The sequence below is a fragment of the Natator depressus genome, chromosome 4, assembly GCF_965152275.1.
Source record: "Natator depressus isolate rNatDep1 chromosome 4, rNatDep2.hap1, whole genome shotgun sequence".
Classification (NCBI taxonomy): Eukaryota; Metazoa; Chordata; order Testudines; family Cheloniidae; genus Natator; species Natator depressus.
Genome location: NC_134237.1, coordinates 124,870,422 through 124,888,145, shown reverse-complemented (window position 1 = coordinate 124,888,145; position 17,724 = coordinate 124,870,422).

Here is a 17,724-nt window from a genome sequence, read left to right as displayed (position 1 = left end):
CCTCCCAAATTCCTTCTTTGCTCATTACAGTACACCGCCACCTCTTTTCATTTCTTTTCTCATAATTTCTTTTTCTGTTAGGGGGTTGTAAACTGTGTTTTTGGTTTTTAAATGGGTGGGCTCAAAGATTCTCGTAAGAGGAGGAGGTTTTACTACTCTCTTTTTAATGCTGTTCCAAGAATGCATAAATCCCAATATGCCAGGTTAGCAACTGGTTTGGGAGGAAAGGGGTGAGAAAGGAAGCATAGCGGCAAACAAGACTGGGGCTTGTTGGTGAACTGTTTGACTATTCGCTAATGGTGGTTTGTGTTGTGCGGTTGGTGATCCAGAGAGGAGCAGGAAAGAAACCACAGGTAAATAGTAGATCAGAGTCAATTTGTTAACCCAACATAACACAAGGGATTATAATACAAAAAGTCCTGTTAGATCACTGGGACCTGTGCAAGGGCAGAGTATAGAGCCCGATTCTGCTCCCATTGAAGTCAATGGAAATTTTGCCACGGACTTCAATGGTAACCCACTTGGGTCGACAGACCCTTGCTGGGGGCCACCTGATACCTTCATGTGGTGAAGACACACTATGACTGCTGCTGCTGCTGCTCCAGGACACACCTCACCTCGTCAAACTTTTTTTTTCCACGTTGACCTTTATTGTGACTACAGGGCCTGAGTCATTACAAAGATATTTTCAGGGTCATTGATACAAAAAGCTGTGGAAATAGTTTTTAGTGTCTTCCGTGGCCTAGCATGCTTCTGAAACAGGACTGGCATGCCCTTTTCTCCCCTTGTTGGGGTGCAGGGTAAAGAACTTTTCAATAAACTGCATAAAAATCTAGAGATACTCAAACTATTGGTGATGGATCATGTTTATTATTAATTTAGCCTGGTTTTGGTTAGCAAACTGATTATGAACAGTAAGTATTTGTAAAATAGTTTGGATCTGTACTTTTGAGACTTTTTGTGAACCATTCATATTGATTATGCACTTAGTGGTATGTGGTGGGTCACCTCAATCACATGTCATTTTTCTGATCCTTGATTGGCTGATTAAAACATTTTAAACTGGAGAGGAACGAGTAACAAATGACAAATAGTGAATAATGAGGTTCTGGTGCAAATGTTTAGTTGATTAATTACTGATATGAAAATTCACAATTTTCAGAATGTGTGAACATGTTCGTGTTTACACAGTAGCTGTTCAAATACTTGGTAACAGATAACGTGACCTCAAACTCACGGAGAACCAAACTTGGTGCTAAAGGACCTGATTCAAAGTTCACTGAAGCCAGTGGAAAGATTCCTATTATCCTCACTGGATTTTGGATCAGGTTCTTAGTAAAAATCTTAATTTGTAAATTATCTGACCAGCATTGTAAATCTAGATTGGAATCTTCCTGGGGCTGTGACTGTTTTTTATTTGTACAGCATCTAGCTTGTTGGGTCCCTGATGCTTAATTGGATTGAAATGTTTTTTCTTTTTTTAAATAAAATACCACTGGAGTCAGTGGGAGCTTTGCTGTTGGTTTCAATTAGTGTAAAATGAGGCCATGCTTAATTATCAAAGCCAAGATTTTCAAAAAAGATCTTAAAAGTGGCTGCCTAAACGTAGGCTCCTTAGTCCATAATAATGTTCCTTTGGAGAGGCCTGATTTTCAGAAGTCCTGATGGAGCATCCCAGCAGCTCCTGTTGCGGTCAACAGGAAATGTTGGGTCCTTAGTGCTTTTGAAAATCAGGTCATTTATTTAGCAACATTTAAGAATTTAGGAGCCTAAATTTAGGGAGGCATTTTTAAAGATCTTGACTCAAAATAACCATTTTTGAAATGCCCATATTGAACCTCTCTTTACTTATTTGCTTATACTTCGGTAATTCTGCTGATTTTTTGATTCCCAGATAGTTGGGAGTATCTACTCCATTTTTTCCCCTCTCCTACCTTTTCATCTCTGCTTTTGATTTCTTGTCTCACCAGCCCTGCATGGTTTATTTTTATAGTGAGCTTTTGGCTAAGCCAACTTTTCATTCCTTTTCCTTGAAACTTTTTCAAGTGTAGAGAAAACTATGTAATGCTGCAGTATTTCATTCTAATAGAGGAGCAATATAACCCGTACTGTGTTATCAATACAGGATCAAAACTATTGATGAAGACACAAAGGTAAATCAGCATTTGTCTATAAACTGTATTGTCCATTTACCAGGTGCAATTATGTGATTTAAACATTCAGCCAGAGCATCACTTAGCATCATCTTCTATCTCTTCTTACCATTTCTACACTCAGATGTATGGTGATGTGGTGGGTTCTGCAACTTCCTTTTTTGCTACCAAAGCAGCATGCTAAAAATCTATTAATGTTTACAATACCCATGCTTTGAATGCTATGGGTAAGTGTTAGAACTGGCTGGAAAATGACAGTTCCACTCACAACAAAACTTTACAAACTTTACAGATCATCAAAATGCGATTTTGATTCCACAAAAGTCCGTTTTTTCAGTTTAGGTCACTCGAACTCTCAATTTCCTGGAGAGTCCACCCTGGACCTCAGAAATCTTATCTCAAACTTCATCAAAATCAACATTTTTTTTTTTCTTCAAAAAATTTTGTTTCATCAAAGCCAAAAGTCTTATCGAAACTGCCCCAACCAGCTTTAGAAAGTTACCGTTAGGTTACTCCTCACTGATGATTAGTATGACATTAAATTTATAAACCTGCTGAAAAAATATTTAGCTATGGCTAATGGAGACCCTGTTGTAAAGAACTGTATTAAAATGTATTTAGTTAAGCCGAAGGATAATGATATTTAAGTCTCTTAAGAGCGGATTAGTAGTTGAAAACTTTTTTACAGTATTTATTATTAATTATTGTTGTTGGTAAGCTCCAATAAAACAGCCTGAATCCAGTGAAACCCTGATTGGTGACAGTCCATGCTACAAGCTATCTAACAAAGCAACCTCTCATTGTGGACTAAATTGTGGTGTTAAGGAACAGCTGGCATTGGAGATGTCAGGGTGAAAAATGACCAGAGTGAAGTAGGAGCAGCAGAGAGAGTTTGAGATGATTCAACCAGCATTCCTAATGGGGCTCCAGGAGAATACTTGCTGTACTATGAGCATGACACATAGATGCACATGTGTGTAGCAAGCCATACTCTGCTCCCGCCTTTGGTACCACAGAAAGCTGCTCAGGCTCCCCTGGTTCGGTATCCATGCTGGACGCTTTATTTAAGTTCCCTCCACCTGTATCTTTAAAGCTCCATGTGGAAGTACTATTTGTAGCATCCCTTGTCTCATAAGCCCTCTCCCCAGGAACTGAGAGGAGAAGTGATCTCCCTTCCTTCAGATTTCTCTGAATCTGGGCTCAGTTAGCCTTGCCACACTTCCTGTTCCTTTTTATCAGTTCTCAGCTGATGGGGTAATTAATCCTCTAGCACTCCCAGCCTGATTAGATAATTACATCCCAGTCCGCAGTCAGACCTCTCTGAGGGACCTAATCAGAGTGATCAGGGTACTGGCTCACCTGCTAGCTCCCAGCACTCTGTTGCCATGGTTACAGGTCCCCTTCTGCTCCTGATCTGCTGAGGATATGAGTCTGTCCCTAGCTGGAGAGCCTGGTTCTTTAGCTCAAGCTGGAGAGACTCGTGCTTTCAGTTCTGGATGTCCCTGTGTGCTGGAGCATGGGCCAAAAATAGCAGTCATCATATAAGGCTTAAGATCTCCAGACTTTAACAGAGATATTGCCTCTGTTGGGGTGTGTGTGTGTGTGTGTGTGTGAAGCCATGGCCCCACCTTCAGGTGGTGTTAGTCTGTGCCTCTGTAGTTTTATTACAAGTGAATACAAGGATGGCTCTTTCACTTGGACACTGGATTAGGATGCAGGAAATCTGGCTTTAATTCACATCCCCCCGGACTTCTTGCATAACATCTCAGTGCTTCAGTTCCTCATCAGGAAAATGAGGATAAAAATGGCTCCTTGGGAGACAAGTGTCTAGTAGATAGGGCACTGGACTGGGCTCTGGCCATAAAACAAGTAATTTTACATGTGGGAGCAAATAAAACACAAGGTCCCTGCCCTAAAGAGCATGCACCCTAATTTAAATGTGAGGGTGACATATAAAGAAGAGCAGGGAGGAGAGGGTTGACATTAAAAGGGTTGCACAGTTCCTTAGTGTTGGCATGTGAACATGGTGATGCTTGTGGTCCTGTACATTGAGGCTGGCCTCTGAGCTGGGTCCCAAGAGGAAGAAGAAGGCTGCTTGTGCTCTTATCTTCTTGAACAATGTACAGAGGAAGCCACAATCTGGCCCCACATGTTTTAGACAACGGTTGAGTTATTAAGAGTTACACAGTAGTTTGAAACAAATCAGATTTATTTGCTCAGACTAATATATTTTCAGTAGTGAGCTCACAGATTTGTGCTTGTCCCGGGCATGCACATCACCCAGCACATGCATTTTTAGCTGGTGTGCACATGCACAGATCCATGACTTGCATTATACATCATGTGTGTTCAAGTCACATCCTTTCATGAAGAAATTACTCCAGTGTTCCTTCCAGTCTGAATGCATTATTAAAAAGCCAGTTACATTAGCCTGGCTCACCCAGGAAAACAGACATGGCTGGGGGCTGGATGGTGGGAACCCACTGATGGAGTTTTCCTCAGACTGTTACCCCAAGAACAAGCAGTGTTGCCACCCCTAAGAATGAGCAGCACTCCTGCTCCCAAATTCCACGAATCCCCTGCGATTGGTGCGCACTCAGAGGCCCTGTGCCTTCCTGCTGGCTCTGAGCCCTTTCTGGATCACTGACAATGTGGATCCAACCAGAGCTGCAGTGCCAGGATTTCTAACCACAGCTGCCCCTAGAGTGCCCCTTCAAGGGGAGTTTCCTTCTCAATGGGACCACAGAAGAACTAACCACCCCTCCCCGCCAGCTGCATAAACTCTATGGGGCTGAGGTGAGAGAAAGTGATGCATGTATTCCACTCCATCCTGGCCCCTCCCTGCAAGCTGAGACCCATCGCTTCCCCTGCTGGGGAACCCTGACCCTGCAGAGCGGGTTCTGTAAGGTCTGGGCATAGGCAGATGGTGCCATGAAGATGGCAAATGCCTTTCCCTGTGGGAAGAGATGGCCCATGCTGAGGGCATCTTCTGTAACCCTAATATCCATTTCTTTGAATTAATTACATGGAAGCAGGATCAATTATTACACTGGGCTGAATGCATGACAGAGAGGTACCCCTAAAATAGAGATGAACAGAGAGAGAGATGTCTTGAGAAAGCATGAAAGGGAACACTTTACACTTATCCAGCTAGGGGAGAGCTTTTTTTTTCCCCCACAGGGAAAAAAACCTCTTTGCCATCCTCTAGAGAATAAACTGCACACTCTCTTCAAACAGTGGTGTATCTGCAGTAACATGTGCATCAGGAGGACCAGCATGAAGAAAGTATTTTTCTCAGAGATAAAACTGAAGGAAAGTGATTTTTCGGATCCTGTGTTTTAGTCTGATTTTTTCAGGGCAGATCTGAAGTCTAGTTGCACTAAATATATCTATTCTTGTGATAGATCTGAGCACGGTATTTCAGTGCTCTGTGGCGTACATTCTTCCTACTCCTGGGACAGAAAAATAATTCAAACCAAAGTCTCCACTTCATTTGTTTAGCTCCCTGTTTCTCCTCCTCTTATTACAGTATTTATCTGTAGAGTGCTACTGCCCAGGAGCTCTAGTGGTGCCTCAGGTAATCGAGTGGAAAGTATAAAGTTTGCAGATGACACCAAGTTGGGAGGGGTTGCAAGCACTATGGAGGACAAGATTAGAATTCAACGAGATCTTGACTAATTGGAAAATTGGTCTGAAATCAACAAGATGAAATTCAATATAGACAAGTGTAAAGTACTACATGTAAGATGGAAAAATCACATGCATGGATACAAAATGGGGAATAACTGGCTGGGCAGTAGTCATGCTGAAAAAGGTCTGGGGGTTTGACAGGCACCCTCCATCCCCATCCTCAGATGCCTCAGGAATCTCTGACTCAGTCCGTTGAGTGGCAGTTTTGTGTGATTTAGTTATATTACCATCACCAACAGCAATATTCAATACTGTGCGTCTCTACCATTAGCCCTATTCTGTGGGGCTGGGGAGGAACAGATGTCTCCTTCCTTTCCTGGAGATCTGTGCACACACTGTGCTCTGCTGGTATGCATGCATGTGTGTTCTTTCTCCCCGCTCCCCAGTACTTCCTTCCTGTGTCCTTCTTATACCCCTCAATTTATAGATTAATTGGTTCATCCAGCCTCCCAGCATGCACCTCCCCTAATTAGCCTTCCCCAGGGGAGCTGATTGATGCCTAAGTGATCAGAGTGCTGGCTCACTTGCTTGCTGCGAGCACTTTGTCACAGGATTACAGTGGATCACAAATTGAATATGAGCCAACAATGTGATACAGTTGTGGAAAAGGCCAATGTCATTCGGGGTGTATTCTCAGAAGTATCATAAGAAGTGCGGGGAGTGGGGGAATGGTCTTGCTCTACTTGGCACTGATGAGGTCTCAGCTGGAGTGCACGTTCTGGGCACCACACTTTAAGAAAGATGTGGAAAAATTGGAAAGAATCCAGAAGAGAGGCACAAATATGATAAAAGCTTTAGAGAACTTAACCTATGAGGAATTAAAAAATGGGGCATGTTTAGTCTTGAGAAAAGAAGTCTGGGGAGGGGGAACCTGATAAGTCTTCAAATACATTCGGGGCTGTTATGAAGAGGACAGTGGTCAATTGTTCTCCATGTCCACTGAAGGCAGGACAAAAAGTAATTGATTTAATCTGCAGCACTGGAGATTTAGTGGTAGATATTAGGAAAAATTTTCTAACTATAAGGATAGGTAAGCTCTGGATTGGGAGGTTTTGGGATCCCCATCATTGGAGGTTTTTAAGAACAGGTTAGGCTGGTCTACGTTTACTTGGTCTTGCTCAGCACAGGGAGATGGACTTCACCAGGTGACCTCTCAAGGAGCCTTCCAGCCCAACATTTGTATGATTCTAGGGATCAGAATCCCATTGTCCTAGGTGCTGTACAGACACAGAACAAAGAGACAGTCCCTGCCCCAGTGAAGTTACCTAATACTTAGAGGGTGAAATTCATCCTTCTGTAGGGGGTCTATACTGGGGATATTTGTACTGCTGTCACTAGTCTGGTGCAATCTCCCAGTGGAGATGTGTTGCACTGGGGTAATATGTGGCCTGCACCAGTGCAGTGTGAATCTACTCACAGCTGTGCAAGACCCATATTACATCAATGCAATGAATCTACCCTGGGAGTATGCACTGGTACAAACCTCCACCCCCATTACTGACAAGCCCTAAAATAGGGATTTAAGAAGCACATAGCCTTTGCAAGGGCCCTCTGCACAGGGGTTGAATTTTACCATGAAATTTGATGTGGGGAGTTTTATCTCTATTCTTGGTGTTCATGGTGGCCAGTTTTCTTCATCTTTGGATGTTCTCTTCCACCTCCTGCCTTATTTTAAACCTGTGGTTTGGCTGTTTAAATTGGTTATTACTCAGTATTTTCTCCTCTGCAGAAAGCTGGCCTTGCCCACAGAAGCGGGGCACGAGCAGTTCTTCGGTCATGTGACTTACTTCCTGTAATCCCCTTTCTATCTTTCTTTCACGCACTTTAAACTTTGTTAGATTTTTTTGTCACCGCAGCTCTGCTAGCGACTCCTATTGCATGACACCTCTCTGCTCTGATGAAGGTAAAAAATACACCATAGACAGCATTTGACAAGTTCTTCACCAGCCAAATGTATCCTGATCTGATCCAAGCACACGACTTGAGATCACACCTCTTCTACCTTTGACCCTGATGATTTTTGTGGCCTTGAGCGTGTCACTTAACTTTTCTCCCTCTGTTTCCCCATCTGTAAAATGGTGCTGTTGATATTGGCTTATCTAACTCACTGGGCTCTTGTGAGGATGAGTGTAAGAGGTGCTGTAGGAGTGGCCTAGTGGGCCAGCGGGGAAGCTATCTTGAAGGCCATCAGCTATTCATCTCACTTCATCTCTCAGCTTGCATCAAAATGGCTTCATTTAGAGATGGTTAAAAAAACTGTCCCCCCTTCCCCCGGAAAATAGTTCTTGGAAAACGTTCATTTTGGACAAACTCTTTTTAGTTTTCCGCAACACGCCACAGAATCTTTTGAAGGAAATTAATTTTTAACCCCCATCATATATTTAACTCTTTTTGACCAGCTCACCTCTGATCCTTTCTTATGCCCAGCTCACATGCATGTGAGGGGGCTCTGGAGACTCCTTTGAGATTTCCCTACACTGTCATGTGAAAAGGGTGGGGTTTGCCCCCCATATTCAAAACCTCCAGGACCTGCTCATAGGCCTGGGAGATTTTCATGGATCCACCTGGACCTGCAGGATGCCACAACCATACGTGCAGGAGCCCTGTGCCTATACGCTGGCTCTGACCTCTGGCAGAACCCTTTGGATCCCTGGCAGTGTGGCTTCATTGCAGCCACACTGCAAAGGTCTTCCCCAGCTGTGGATGCCCTTGAGAAACCCTGGAGGAGGCCGTGTGCATCTCCGCTACCCCTATTGCCTGCCATGGGGAAAGGTGCTGTGGAGGCCTACCACATTAAATGGTCTTTTTCTGATTTTGCAATTTAAATGGAGAGATCAACCTTACCACCTAGGCCAGCAATAAAAGTGAAACTAGGCTGCATGATATCTGCTTTCTGTGCAGTAGCCGTTTGTTGATAAGAGCTGGCATGTGTCTTTCTCCTTCACAGGCTCACTCGTAAATAATCCTCACTTTACACGTGCTAGCACAAAACCCCTGCCTGCAAATTGCTTCTTCAGAGATTTCCTTTTCCTCTGCAGCCACCTTTTCTAAGTGTGCTGAAATTACATCTTATTCTTTTCTTTGAAAATCTCTCACCGTGCTGCCCAATAAAAAGAGACGATTTGCATAATTCTTTTTTAAAATGACTTCAGGTTGATACAGGTTCTTTAGTGAATTGTTATTCATCAGGACCTAGTCAGATGCAGATAAGGTGCTATAGAAGATGGAAGTTAACATCCTGAAATTTGATCAAATAATGTTTCAGTTTTAAACTGATACTGTAAATCATGACGAATTACTAAACTGTAATTTGATTCATCAGTTGAAACGGTTTTTTTGGCTTAGTATGGAAGCAGTCTTTCATCCAGCAGAGGATCCTATTCTATGCGATTCTGAGAATGGTAGCAAGTTTAAATTATAATGCTTGCAGAGCATCTCAGCCAACCAGAATGGCAAGCTACTATAGTATATTTCTCTTTGCAGCTCTGCCTGCTGACTGGGATTTTAGATAACCACATAATAATAACGAGCTACTTAACCGAGTTAGGATCTTTTGATCTTATCTGTCTTAGTCATATCATCACAAAGCTCGATCTCCTCATTTCCTTTAGTTTGGAAATGTGTAGATCTCTTGTATACCAATTAAGATCAATAAAATAAATAAGCTTTGAGTTTTATGAGTCCTGTTTAAGCCTTGATCCTGCAAGGTGTTGTATTCAAGGATAGCTGAGAGTGCTCAGAACCTTGCACAGTTGCAACTCTGGTGTGAAATGCACAGCTTCACCATTTCTGCACTTTTGTGTAAAACTTAACATCATGATTTTATAATAACCACAGTCCTAATTTTTCAGCCTTATCTGAGGCAAAAGTCTCCGTGAAGAGTAAAGACATGCTTGAGTTAGCTGCTAAGGAAAGTGGTGGAAACTCCATGCACTGGTACATTGAAAACAAGCTTTGTTCCAGACTAGTATCTCAGCCATCTCACACTGTTATGGAGATGGATTAGGCTACCTAAAAAGTCTTTCTGTTACTTATTTTTTGTACTGCAGTAGCACCTAGCCTAGGCTGGGGGAAAAAACCCTCCAGTTATCCTCATGTGATCATTTCACCCTCTGTACAAGGATAAGGTGGCCAATGCAACAGCAATGCCAAGTGTGAAATCTGCAACTTGAGTGATAACCAAGCAAAGAAAAGTTCTGCATTTCAAAGTCCTCATTGTATAATGAATCTTCAGGTTTACTGAGAATGAGGCCTCTACTTTAATCCCTACCTTTTCAGGTCACGCTGGTCAAAAGAGAGCTGTTATAAGGTAGGCATATTTTTAGCTTCACTGAAGAACTAAAGAAATTGGCAGCAGCATATCGCACTAAATCAGGACTTTTCTGAAATTATAAAAGATATTCATCCCCTGGTTAACATGTTTAGATGCAGAAATCATCCAGTGTGTTGCTCCTCTAGCTAACAGGAAGAAGGAATGCTGTTGATGACTAATTTATGCGTGCACACGTGACTCTAAAATAACTTTGTTCTTTCACTCCCTTTATTCACATGACACATTTTGTCTAAACCTTAGATTGTGAGCTGTCTAGGTCAGGGACTGCCTTTCTATTAGTTGTCTGTACAGTACAAATCAGAGGTCAAGAATGATAACATTCAAAAACCAGTCGGAGAACACTTCAATCTCTTTGGTCACTCGATTACAGATCTAAAAGTGGCAATTCTTCAACGAAAAAACTTCAAAAACAGACTCCAACGAGAGACTGCTGAATTGGAATTAATTTGCAAACTGGACACAAATAACTTAGGCTTGAATAAAGACTGGGAGTGGATGGGTCATTACACAAAGTAAAACTATTTCCCCATGTTTATTTCATAGGTAGCAGGTTGGGTGACTTACCCCCCATGACACACTGAGCCTAAAGGCAGAGCTGGGCATAGAACACCTGACTCCTAAGCCTTGCCTAATAAAACAGTTCAAAGGAAAACAAATCTTAGAGGCTGGTCCAGGTTTTCCAGGGTCTTATGGGTATGGAAGCTCCCCAAGTGTGTCTATGGACTACGTGAGATTCACAAACTTAATCAAAATAAAAATAAATGTAGGTGAAGGCTTGTCTTTTGGAGTGTGAGGTGTGTTTTTTGCCAACTGATGTCTCTTCCTTGTGGCATGCAGCCTCATGACATCCCACCTCAAGTGACAATCAGAGTCCACACACCCCAAGAGGAAAACAGGGCATCTGAACCCAAAGAATAAGCACTTGAATAGACTGGTTGTATACAGATGTTACTGTGCATAAAAAGTATGCCAAGTAAGGTCTTTTATGAACCTGATGGTCATTATGAGATAGATCCATAACCACAATCTGTATACATATGTACTTATGTATATAACATAGTATGCCCATGACTGGTACTATTATTTAAGGTACACTTCACAGCAGAGAGAGGCTCCTTCCAAGCCAGTTATTTACACGAAACTAACTTGAAGTACCCATCCATGGTCCAGCCAGGAAAAGATAATGGTGGACCATTAGAGTCAATGGGAAAACGTTGAAACAATTTGAAACTGAGAGACGAAAACCCGTCTTGAAAAACTAAGGCTCTATTTTTTTTTTTTTTTGGTCATTTGGGGAAAAAAACACTCCTCCCCCCCCACCGACAAATGTTTTACCTACGAAAAGCCCTCGTGTGAACAGCACTTTCAGGAGCGCTCTCGTTGGGGTGGAAGCTTTTTGTCGGCAGGAGAGCTCTCTCCCGCTGACAAACAGAGGCTACGCTGCGTGGCTTTTAGTGGCATAGCTGTAGCGGCCCAGCTGTGTCGCTAAGGGTTTGTCTACACTGGAAACTTCAGAGCGCTGCTGCGGGAACGCTCCTGCGGCAGTGCTTTGAAGTGCGAGTGTGGTCATGCGCGAGTGCGCTGGGAGACGCTGGTAATCCAGCTCCACGAGGGGATTAGCTCCAAGTGCTGGGAACGCGGCTCCCAGTGCTTGGAGCCTGTCTACACTAGCTCTTTAAAGTGCTCGGACTTGCTGCGCTCAGAGGGGTGATTTTTCACCCCCCGAGTCACCAAGTTAGAGCACTATAAAATGTAAGTGTAGACAAGTCCTAAAAGGTGCGTAAGTGTAGACATAGTCTACAGGGGGAGGGAATTTCCCCACCATGAATCATCAAAGTCTGAGAGAAAGAAAAAAACCTGCCAAGCCTTAAAAGAGAAGGGGCCGAGTGAAGGACATCCAGAAACTGAGGGCCAGCATCTAGGCCGCGTGCTGCTCATGGACTGCTGGATCCCCTCTATGACAGAGGGCATACTGGGAAACTGTTCAGAGGCAATAGGTTACTTATATTAAAAAAGGGAATTCATCTGAAGTGATGAAGTCTGAAGTGGTGTCTTTATTTTTCTGTGTAATCTGTATGTTTTTGCTTTCCGTTACTAGTTCATCTTTGAAGCTGTGATTTTTCTATTAAATAAGCCTTTTGTTTATCCTATCCCCCCACCCCCAAGCAGGTCTCTGTTGTACAAACTGTGTAGAATACATGTGAACTGATAACTGGGGGCAGGTTTCACTCCTTTGGGGGTGCTGAACCAGAGGGGGAAAGTCCAAGTGTTAAGAACTCAGGGTAGAGAGATTTGGGAAGACTTGTGACTGGAAGGGCAGTGGTGATCGCCCTGCCAGGAGCAGCTAGGCTGGTGAAAGCCAGGGTGAGTCCTTTATGCTTGTAGGATGGCTACTGGTGCCAAGGCTCTGAGTTATGACAGCATAGCATTAGGGCATCCAAAATTACAAAGCAGGTGGTGACAGAACCCCTTACCTGTCTGGTAATCCCCCAAATGTCCCACTATGCACTCAAAAAGAAAAGGAGTACTTGTGGCACCTTAGAGACTAAAGGTGCCACAAGTACTCCTTTTCTTTTTGCGAATACAGACTGACACGGCTGTTACTCTGAAACCTGTCACTATGCACTCAGACACTAGCAATGAGCTCCATATACACAGACAGACGCAGAGTCGTACAGCTGTCATGGCTTCTTTGTGCTGCCTGCATAAGAAAGGGACATGGCCAAGGCTCCTCTGCTCTGAGCTGATCCAGCCCCTGGGAGCCATTTCAGCCAGCTCTTCTCACTCATCAGCACTGAACAGTGGGAGTGCAAAGGTGAGTTTTAACCCATGTTTGCATACCTAATTTGACCTGCACATATCCGCTTCACCCCGTCCCAGGATCTGGGCCACTGATTGCCTGGCATGTTAACATCTGGTGGTGTTTGGTCCAGGGTGTTGATTTGACAACATTTAAAGAGAAGCAAAATTTGTATCCTGATCCTTGTTTGGAATATGAATAACCTCCACCCTTTCACAGTTCACTGGTATCTGGAGCAGGCTTTTGGTTTGGGCCATATCTGTGAACTGCTTGAAGAGATTGGGGTGGTGGTGGGGGGAACCCTCTGAAATGGGTTTGTTTATAAGAATGATAAATAGAGGTAAGATTGCTCAGTCTTTCCAGTGTGTGTAATTGTCACTGGCTTTGCAGAGGTCCCTTATGTGGACATCACCATGTGGCACAACCACATTGCTCCTCTGTCCCGATGGTTCACTCAGTTATCATTTTAAATGCTTTATGTTAAACTCCTCATTCTTTTTCTTGTTATCACGAATCGTTGTCTGAAAGTCACTTTTTTGGCATTATTGTTCATTTCAACAAACTTGCTTTTTTTTTAAAAAAAAGCAAAAAGGGGGAGGGGGAATACAGAGCTGACATAGACTCATAGACTTTAAGGTCAGAAGGGACCATTATGATCATCTAGTCTGACCTCCTGCACAATGCAGGCCACAGAATCTCACCCACCCACTCCTGCAATAAACCTCTCACCTATATCTGAGCTATTGAAGTCCTCAAATCATGGTTTAAAGACTTCAAGGTGCAGAGAATCCTCCAGCAAGTGACCCGTGCCCCGACATGAAAAATATCAGCTGGATACATTATGATTTCAGGTGTGCAGAGCATTAATGGATTTTAATCTAAATAAACAGATGATTAGGAAATGTCTCAATAAAATTGGAGGACAACTTCTTCCTTTGCAACACATCAGCAGTAGGCTGCGGTGTTCTTTTTGCAAAATTTAAGGAATGATTGATAGGGGCATTATGTGCTTTTCTGTTAATGCAACTTTTTATTTCTGTTCTTAACTCCTGAATCTGCAATAGATGCTTCACTTTCTCTTGTCACAAATAATAATTTTTTTTTCTAATTTCTTCTGGTTAGTTTTAATGCTGTGAATTTTTTCTATAGGCTGCAATTTCATTTTTATGTTTCTCATTTTACCAGGTTTTATAGTGATTGATTGACCTTTTATTTTCTCTTTTCTTTCTAGGGGCAAAATTCTCCTCTCTGATCAACACTGTGGATCTATTAACTGCAGTGCAGAGCTCTAGTGCGTATTTGGCACTCATTCCGCATGGGCACTTGCCATTGAGGTTTTGCACTTGGAATGAATATAGAACATAGAGTAGGGGCCAGATTCTGATCTTGGGGGGCCTATGGTTAAATTGACAGTAACACCATTGACTGCAGTGGGGTTACTCTGGATTTGCAGTGGTGTTGCTGAGATCAGAATCTGGCCCTAGATAGTGACAGTGCAAGGATGAGTTCCTCAGTCTAGATCGTAGAGCAGAATTGTTTCCTGGTCCTCCCTCCCCCTCTTTCCATTCCATTTCCTTTTTGGTTCAGCTTTTTAATTTTCCCTTTTAAAATTCTTAACATTATCAAGTATACACGTCTCTGCATTACTCCTAGCAGTGATACAGTTATCAGTTAAATACTGCTTAGTTAAGATTCCCCTGACCCCATCAATCCCCTCTTTTCCACCTGCCATTGGTGATTCCACTGGGTGCATTGCTGTGAGGTGTGCCCTTTGCAGGGTGCTGGCTCACTGCTGGTTTTTAATCTCCAGAGTCCAGTGAAGCCTATTTGTGTTTGGACTGTATTTTGTAAGTGGTTTAGATTTGGGGCTAGTGCTGAAGGTGACTGCCATAAAAAAACTCTTTTAAACACCATGTTTGAGATGAGATCGTGAGATACCACATTAGATCGTGCCTGTACTAGGGGAATTTGCGTAGTATATTCCTATCAGTGCTACCATTGGCTGAGCTGCACCAGTGGGAGCTGGAGTGTAGACAAGGCTCCAGCTGAGTCCAGCATTTGTATCACTAGGTTTATGATTAGTGTTGTTGTTGTTACTTTTTTTGTATTAGCGTAGTGCCTAAGAGCCCGTGCCATTGTGCTAGGCACTGTACAAACACAAAACAAAAGGACAGTCCCTGCCCCAAAGAGCTTATAATGTAAGTAACAGCACAGATGCAGGGTGTGGGAAGTAGAACACACAAGCAGAGAGAACAACATTGTGGTGGCAAACATGTTAGTTCCAGAATTTCTTCCTCAACCCCATTTTATGGGGTTTTCTTCTTTTTTAAGGGTTTAATTGACACTGTGGTAAAAGCTGCCAGAAGCTGCTGGATCCTTGTCCAAACTAAGGATCTCCTAGCAGAGAGAAGGCCTAGGAATGTTTTCTGCAGTTGCTGGATTTCAGGGAGAGGAAGAAGGCAGTAATTCTCCAAGCTGATCTAAACCTAAAAGAATTTGGTCAGTGCTGAAGGAGAGCTCCATGTAAGCTCGAAAGCTTATCTCTCCCACTGACAAATGTTGGCTCAATAAGAGAGATTACCTCACCCATCTCGTCTCTCTAATATAGGGGTGGCCAACCTGGGGCTCCGGAGCTACATGCGGCTCTTCAGAAGTTAAGATGGGGCTCCTTGTATAGGCACCGACTTTGGGGCTGAAGCTACAGATGCCAACTTTCAAATGTGCCGGGGGGTGCTCACTGCTCCACCCCTGGCTCTGCCACAGGCCCTGACCCCATTTCACCCCTTTCCGCCCCCTCCCCTGAGCCTGCCATGCCCTCGCTCCTCCCACTCCCCCTCCAAGCCTCCTGCATGCCACGAAACAGCTGATCTGGAGGTACGGGGAGGAAGGGGGAGGCGCTGATCAGCAGGACTGCCGGTGGGTGGGAGGCACTGGGAGTGGGGAGCGGCGGTTATGGGGGGGAGCTCATGGCAGGGCTTCTGATGTATTACTGTGGCTCATTGGCATTGTACATTGGTGAATTCTGGCTCCTTCTCAGGCTCAGGTTGGCCACCCCGCCGTAATATCTGGGGACCAACACAGCTACAGCAACGCTGCATACATAAAAAGTGCACACCAATAACTCTAGTTAGCTTGAATATATTTGACGAGCCCCCCCTCATTTTTCATTGTAGATGAAACAGAGCTAAGCACAATTTAAATATATTTATTTTCCAATATATAAGGTGGCCAACATTGGCTGCTTATGTGATTTTAAAAAACAACAACATTGGTTTTCACCAGCTCTGAGGTCAGAAGGAAAATACTTGGAGTCTTTGTCCGTGTTGAGACCTGTCTGCGCTGTGCTTTTGTGATGGACCCCGTTGTGGCCGGCACATCTGGGTCTGAAGTGGGGACCTCCAGAGCTAAAATTGTGAGCTGTTGTGGTCTGAGCTAAAGTTCTCTAGGCAGAGCTGTAACAGACTCCTATCCTGTCTGTATCAGGCATGAAGGGGGACACTCATCAGTTGGATGCACTTTGATCAGAGAACATATAAGTTGTAATCAACTAGCTTGATCCACTGTCCAGTGGTGCCTGAAAAATGCACCACTTTCACCTAAAAGCTTGCGTGTTAAACATATATATATATATAGGTCTGATAACTGATGGATGGTTTATTATCCAACTTGCTCTCCTCTTTTTAACGTAGACAAATACTTGTACAAGTACTTTCTTTAGAGTTAAATTCTGCTCAGTTATACCTGTGCAGCTGCATTGGCTACCACTGGGGTTGCTCTGGTGTAAGTGAGGATACAATTTGGCCCTGTCGGTCAGGGTAAAAGTCATGGGCTAACTGTTATTCTCAGATACACTGGTGCAACCCCATTGGACTGGATCATGCCCAAGAGATTTATGTATGAGGGTCCCTTCTCCACGTTACTAATAATACCTAGCTCTTATACAGCACTTTCCCCCAGTAAGTCTCTCTCTTTTCTAAAGTGGTTTATCATTATCCCCATTTCAGAGATGGAAAAATTAAGGCACAGAGAGGTGAAGTGACTTGCCCAAGGTCACCTAGCAGGTCAGTGGCAGAGACAAGAGGAGACTTCCGGTCTCCCAAGTCCCAGTCCAGGGCTCTATCCAGTAGGCCTCCCTCTGAGAAAAGCAGAGTGAAGTTGAGGAAAGTGGCTCAGCAACTGCCACGGTACCCTCCTCGCCTATTTGCAAAGTCCATGTTGGGAGAGACTGAGGTGGGCTGAAGATCGGAAGATGCACATGTCCTTTTCTTGATCCCTGCAGACCTTGCCCAGAAATGGTGTCACAGACTTTAGTTTATCCAAACAAAAACTATTTTTTAAAAAACTAAATAGGCTTTCAAACATTTTTGCTGTTCGCTTCCTGTGTGCATTTCCATCCACTTGGAAAGCAGAGCTAGATTGGCCAGTTTTGCTTTTTGTTTCTTATAGCTAGAGCCAGGTGGGAACTATATTGTCCAGTTTGTGGGAAATCCCGTGATTCTGAAAGTTTTTTTTTTTCCATTCCAAAATGGGACAGAAACAAAGAAATGTCAAAATATCCCACGAAACAAAATTCCCCCCACACTTCATTCTGGGTAGGTTGAATTTGTTCAGAATTCACCGTTTAAAGCTTTTTAGAAGTGTTTTTATGTTAAAATAATAACTCTGAGAAGTTGTTTCAAAATGAAAAACTGAAACATTCCATTCCAAAAATGTCAAGAAAGGATGTTTTGACATTATTGAAATGATTT